Source organism: Condylura cristata, unplaced genomic scaffold, assembly GCF_000260355.1.
Source record: "Condylura cristata isolate star-nosed mole 26May11 unplaced genomic scaffold, ConCri1.0 scaffold00014, whole genome shotgun sequence".
Taxonomy (NCBI): domain Eukaryota; kingdom Metazoa; phylum Chordata; class Mammalia; order Eulipotyphla; family Talpidae; genus Condylura; species Condylura cristata.
Window position 1 is genome coordinate 10,298,327 of NW_004567115.1, and position 6,615 is coordinate 10,304,941.

Genomic DNA, 6,615 nt, shown 5'->3' on the forward strand with positions numbered 1-6,615 from the left:
TTTCTTTCTTTCTTTCTTTCTTTCTTTCTTTCTTTCTTTCTTTCTTTCTTTTTGTGACCCTTTCCTCAAAGCCACTATTGAATTTATTTTAATTTGCCTTCTGCTGCTTTCTAATGGGTCTGCAGCAGAAGGTGCCTTAGATTTGTGGCAGATTTTCGAGCCTCAGTGGCCCTGCTATGGTCCAACCCTAGTTAGTGGGGCATTTGGGCATTTACCCATGGGGGTGGGTAGCTTTGGGCATTTATGTTTTTGTTTTTTTAGTTTCAATATTTTTTAACTGAGCATTGGTGTTTTTCTTTTCTTTTTTTTTAAGATTATTTATGCATACAGAATTGGGGTACAAGCCAGAGGTGAAGGGGTGGTGAGAGGGTTCACCAGAGACATAGTGGGGGCCAAAACAGGCAGAGGGATGAAGTACACTGCTGAGGGGAGCAGCAGGTGGGTCAGGAGAGGTGTGTTGTGCCATGTGGATCACCTCCGGGGCAGGGATTGAACTTGCACTGAAGTGCCTGCAGCCAGCTTGCAGTGCTGCATCCTAACCCATTGTGCCACCAGTGAGGGCCGCTTTGGGTGTTTTATGTGGAAACTATTTTATCTATTTTTTCCCCTTCTCTCTACTGCTCATTAGTTGTGTTAAAGTAATTTTCTATTGAAGTTCTTATGCATTAGAATATGCTTTGTCTTGCTGTGATGATGGCAGAATCCACTTACAGCAGACAGGCTTGGAGGTTCCTGGGGTACCCCTGCCTCTGACCTGAAATAGAGGGCTTCCTTCAGGCCAGTTAAACCCCCCATTCACTGAAGGCCACAGAGAGGCCACAATGCCCGAGATTTTCATTCCCTTGGAAGTCCCCCTTCCTGAGGGCTGTCAGCTTTGCCAGCCCTCCTTTCCTTCACAGTCCCCTTTCTCCACTCCCTTACTGTTTTTTTTTCTGACAACACATCGTAATAAATCACAAATTCTTACACAAGACTCTGTTTCTTGAGAATCTAGTCTAAGATTAGGGTGTCCCCAAGTTGTAACTAGCTGTTTTCCAAATAAAAAAAAAATCTTTTGTAGAAAATGCATCAGGAATTTGTAAATCACCAGAATTCACTGTTTAAAATACTGTACAAGTACAGGAGTGAGCATTTGCAGAAAAACATTCTGAACTTTGCTACTGCTGTATTAGCTACTAGGGATAAACAGTAAAACAGCAACCATACCAACCAAAAAGCAGGATTTGCCTTGAATTTCAGTAAGAACTCGGAATAGGGAGATTTCTAGGAATTTCCAAGAATGTGAGAAGGTGCTAAGACAGGCTCCTTCATGTCCAGTTTCTTTTTCCTTCCCCTCATGCAAAAGCATCACAGATAAGCACACTCTTCCCTTTCAAAGCAATGCAAGGATGTTTTGCTAACAAGTCATGTAGGAGCAAGAGGGCTGTGGGAGGATCCTGTGGGAAGGAGAGCAGGGGAGGAGAGAAGGGCAGAGGTAATCCAATGGGTCAGAGTAGGGCCAAAAAAGAAAGAGAGGGGAAAGAGGATTTAAGGAAAGACAAAATATGTGGAGGGAGAGTTGTATCGCGGGAGGAAGTCATCAAAGAGTGACCACAGAGGGGCTACAAAAACAGGTGTTTGTCCCCAAAGTGACTACCACAGAGGTTATGGAACAAGGAACTGAGGGTGGTGAGGCGAGTGTTCTAGAAAGGCTTGAGGAGGGTCAGAAATTTCCTGGATATTATTTCTCTGACAAGAGGACCTCCCTTTTGTGCTCCAGAGCCTTTTCTGGGACCCTGTTTGCTTACTTGGAAAACTAAGGTCGATGGAAAAAGCTCAGAACCTTTCTCCCTCCTGCATTCTTGTATTTAATTCTATTGGACGAGAGTCAACTGCAAATACGAGAGTGAGCCCAGGTTTATTGGCAAACCACAGAATCATGAATGACATAAATACTTGTTTAAGCCCTAAGTTTGGGGGTGGTTTTACATCAAAATATTTGATATAATATTGCTCATGATAGTGAATATATCCATTTTCATCAAAAGCATAATAATGATAATGCAAATTATAAGAAATTGTGCTAATAGCACTTGAAAGTAACATGATCATAGTTTGAAATACATTGTTACTTCTTCACTGTTTGCTTGATCTAGTATCTATAATGCAGCGTCTAGTATCAGCTTAGAATCTTCCATTTAATCACCAGTGTTCTCTCTGTCTTTTAAAATAAGGAATTTAAGTCTGACTTCTCCAGTTATGAGGGCTTCTAGACCCTAGTTACTGCCACCTCTCAGGCCAGGATCAGTATGTAGTCCTCAGCTCTCTGCATAGGCAGGCGTGTCCAGTCAGAAAAATAGAACCATATTAGTTACTTTAACAGAGGTTAAACATTATTGGAAAGTTTAAAAGACAAATAAGGGAACACTGAGGTAAGAAGCCAGACCAGAGGTGAGAACATTGAAGTGACAGAGGCCGAAGTGGCTGGAGCTGTGGAGCTGGGACTCCTCCTTCTGAGAAAAGGATGCTGTTTGGATAGGGCCAGTTCCTCAGCAGGAGGGCAAGAAGGCTACTCCAACATTGTTAAAGAAGCTGCAAACTGGAACCTACAGATCCTGGAACCAACTGCCATTGGATGTTCAACATTGAGTGAGTGTGTCTGAGGCTGGATCTTGTGCCTCACCTGGGAGAGGAAGAGCAAAATGCTGCCTGCTTCCTTGGCACTGTGAGAAATAGAGGGAACCAGGAGGGGAAGCCTGTGAGCCAAGCATCCTGGCCAAGGCATGGCCTGGAATCAATGGTTTGTGATGGTCTAAGGTTTCTTTCCCAGCTTGTAAAATTGATCTCTGGCACTTTGGATTATAGGTGACACTGTATGTCTCTTATTTGTTCACTTTCTCATCCAACAGCTACTTATGGGGCAACAACTTTGATATCAAAGTGAATTGGGTTTCTAACATTATCCCCATTTTAAATATGAGGAAACTGACATGCAGAGAGGGAAGGTAAGTTGCCCCAGGACACAGGAATGTTTGAATGGAGATTCTTATTTTCACTAAGTAATGTGAGGGAAAAGTCTGATTTTCTCATGCTTAGATTCTGGACTTAGAGAAGAATCTAAGTCTTCGATGGGATAGCAGAGGAAGTAGGAGTGAGGTCCGGTTGCTGACAATTTTGTCACAGCTACTCTCACAAGTGACTAACGTGGAAGCACTGGGCATCACTTATTCCCAAGAAGAATCTTCTCCAGTTTGTAAGGTTTTAGTTTGAGAGTGTATATGTGAACGATTAGAAAACACCCAATAAGTATGATGTTACTGGTTTCCTGTGGAAACATTTCAGGAGAAACCCTGAAATGCACCATACTTGCTAGGAAGGGAGTTTGACTCAAGCCCTCACCCCAGGTGAAGGAAGGGATCCCACACTGAGCTGGTCCTATGCCTGTTTTATTATTCATGGTACCTGGCCGATCGCATAGATAGGGTTAGGAAGGTCAGTGCAGCATTAATATGTTGAATTGGGAGATGGCCTGTGCTGGAGATGGAACCTGTCACACCAGAGTGATTCTTATTGAGGAATTTGATTTGATATTAATATTAATTTGATGTTTCTTCCCAGAAATTTGTCCTACTCAGATAGGAGAAAGCCTGAATATAACCCCAGGAAAGCGGTAATGTATGTTGGGATTTTTGGTGGGGGTGGAGAGCTGGGGGCAGGGGCGAGAGGGTCATGACTACCTGTAATCTTCAGTGGGGGGCTCTACTGTGGATGTTCGGGAGAGTGTGTGTAGAGCCTTTCATGAGAGCTGAGCAGATCTCACATTTCTGCCCAAATGATTTGTTCCTAACTACGTCCACATAATCCAAAGCATGGGAGCCAGCACCAAGGAGGCTTATCTTCTGCACTTCCCAATCTCTTTTTGGTTTAAGCCAAGATCTTCAACCTGGCTTATATTAGAATAACCTGGTAAACTTGTACCAAAATGTGCCTCACCCAAAGAAACTGAACAGATGCTGGGCTGGGGCATAGATGTGTGCAAACAATCCCCACATAATTCTAATCTGCATTCAAAATTGCAAGCCAGGATAGTAAATTGTCTTTGAAAGTTCTTCAAATGAAGGCAGGGGGAGAAAACTCAAGGACCTATATAACTTTCCAATGATCTGCCCTCTCTTCTTCCAAGATACAGTGATGGGCTTTTCTGAGCAAGGATGCAAAGTTGACTTCCAGCCTTAAGCTTGGTTCTGGGGATTTCTCTACTCTATACATCATATACAAGTTGGGTCTCCAACTTGAACACACATCAAACTCATCCAGAGAACATGTTAATGCACATATTTCTGGACTCTACACCATAATTTCTATATTCAGGGTATCTGGTGGGCCTGAGAATTTGCATTTCTTATTGCTGGAGAACTACATGATAACATTACATAAGTTTCAAGTGTGCATATTAAATGTCAGTATATATACAATAAGTTCACTACTAAAAGATAATTTGCATTTCTAACCAGTCCCGTGGCGATGCTGATGCTACTGTCTGGGTACCACACTGCAAGAACCACTGAGAACCCCGATGACAGTCTCAGCCATTTCAGTTATAAGACCTGTGGGAAGCACTAGCTGGCTTCTCGAATTGATGAAACCTTTTTCTTCATTGAATGCCACTGCAACTGAACTTAGGGGGGCACCTCTTGGGCACAAGCACCGAATGGCTTGTGCTTTTAAGCCTGGTAGTCAGTAGTGGATAACACTGTTTGCCTTGGTAGACACAGCCCAGTGTTCTAGTATGTTATACATGTCCTCAGATCACACCAGGAAGTGGCACTTGCAGGATCTAGGGGGCTTGATCAGATACATGCTTTGCTGCTGAATGATAAAGACCTTATACCTGGTCTCAAAGTTGCTTCTAGAACCTGAGTTCTCCCAAAGCAGGGCTGTGCTCTGTCACATCTATTAGTCAAGCCCAGAGCCTGGGGTGGAGCGGGCAGTTGGTAGAGGTTTGCTGAAGGAGACTGCCTCTTGCATGTTCTTGAGTCCAAATTCTAGCCCATTGCTTGCCCATGGTGAGACTCAACAGGGTGGGCTTCTATTTACTATTGGAGTTCAATAAGCTCCTGCTCAGTACTGCTACTGTGTGGTATCCTACCTTTCAACAACTCCAGATATCTCTGCCTTCCTCTACCATCCCCAGACTGGGAGAGGTGTCACTGAGTCACTTTCAGACTGAGAGGCCAGAGGACCCCTGTTGGTCTTTCCAAGATTTCTTCTCCCTGCTTGGGAGCATAGAGGGCATGCACTGAGATAGCCAATCCTCACGTGGAAGAAGTTTGGATTGTGGGGTTACTATACACAGACAACTGCCCCAGGGATTTCCTGACTCACATTAATGAGAATAAAATTGTTTAGATTTTTGGGATTTAGCTTTGGTACGGGACTTCAGAATTTTAGCAACCAGTTCCTAGTTTTTAAGTTTTCTGTTAAAGGCAGATACTGGCTTCTGGTTTCAGATTCAACCTGTGGTCCAATCAGACCCTGTTCTAGCAAAACCATACAAGAATATAAAGTCTTCAGTTGTCCTATTGGGTAATGTATTATGTACTCACATTTGAGGGGGAATAGAGCTTAACGTGTTGCTTCTTCCCACAGATGTTTGTATATTATAATCTATCCCTATAGCTAAAGAACACAGGATTAGAGGAAGAGGGTGAGGGTAGGGAGGGGGAGGGAGTGGAGGGACAGGGAGAATGAGAGAAATTTCTATGTATTAGGTATCAGTGATCATGTGGGTATATGGGGAGGAGAAGATGAATGAAGAAAGCTTAACACTTCTGAAATTCTGTATCTGTAATTGTAAGGGTTTTCTTCAAGACAGTATTATTATAAGAATGAAAGAGGACACCATATTTCAAACAAGGCAACACACTTCAGTTTTCTTTTCCCAATCCTGCAAGATAGCTACTAACCTGATTTTCTAGATGATGTCCCCTTGCCCAGCAGAGACATGTTATAACTTGCTCAAGGTCACATAGCTAGAAAGTGGCAGAGCCAAAGTCCCTTCTCAGTCTAGCCAGTTCTGGGCACCACAATCCCTGGCTCCATGCTGACAGGGGTTACCTGCCTTCATACAAAATAAAAAGCCACCTTTGAGTGTCATCCTACCTGTGATTCCTGGAAGGGGATGCAACCAGCATTTCTTCCCAAGTTCCAAAACCTGTTTAGGTGCAGATTGCGCCCTTCAACTCCACCTTCACTGCTACGGGAAGCTCTCAAGACCTAGAATGTGCCAGGGTGAAATCTCCCTTTCACCTTCCCCCCACACCAGCTCCCTCTCTCTACAGGTTCTCAGAAGACAGGTTCTTCTGAGAACTGTCAGGTCTCCAAGGAATGGATTAGAGATTAGTAGGAGTGCTGTCCCTGCTCTCTTCTCCCCAAGTCCAAGACCCCAGAGCTCCCTCCAGGGAGTTTTGCTTGTGGTTCACCTGATTCCCTGAGGGTGCTACTTGCACAGGGTGATCTCTCTGGGCCCTGCCTTCAGGGGGTCAAGGAGCTCTTTTCTGAACACAGTGTAACTGCTGAGAGGAAAAAGCTGATAGATCTAGTCCATGATCTGGGGAATGAGGAGATGTGATTGGT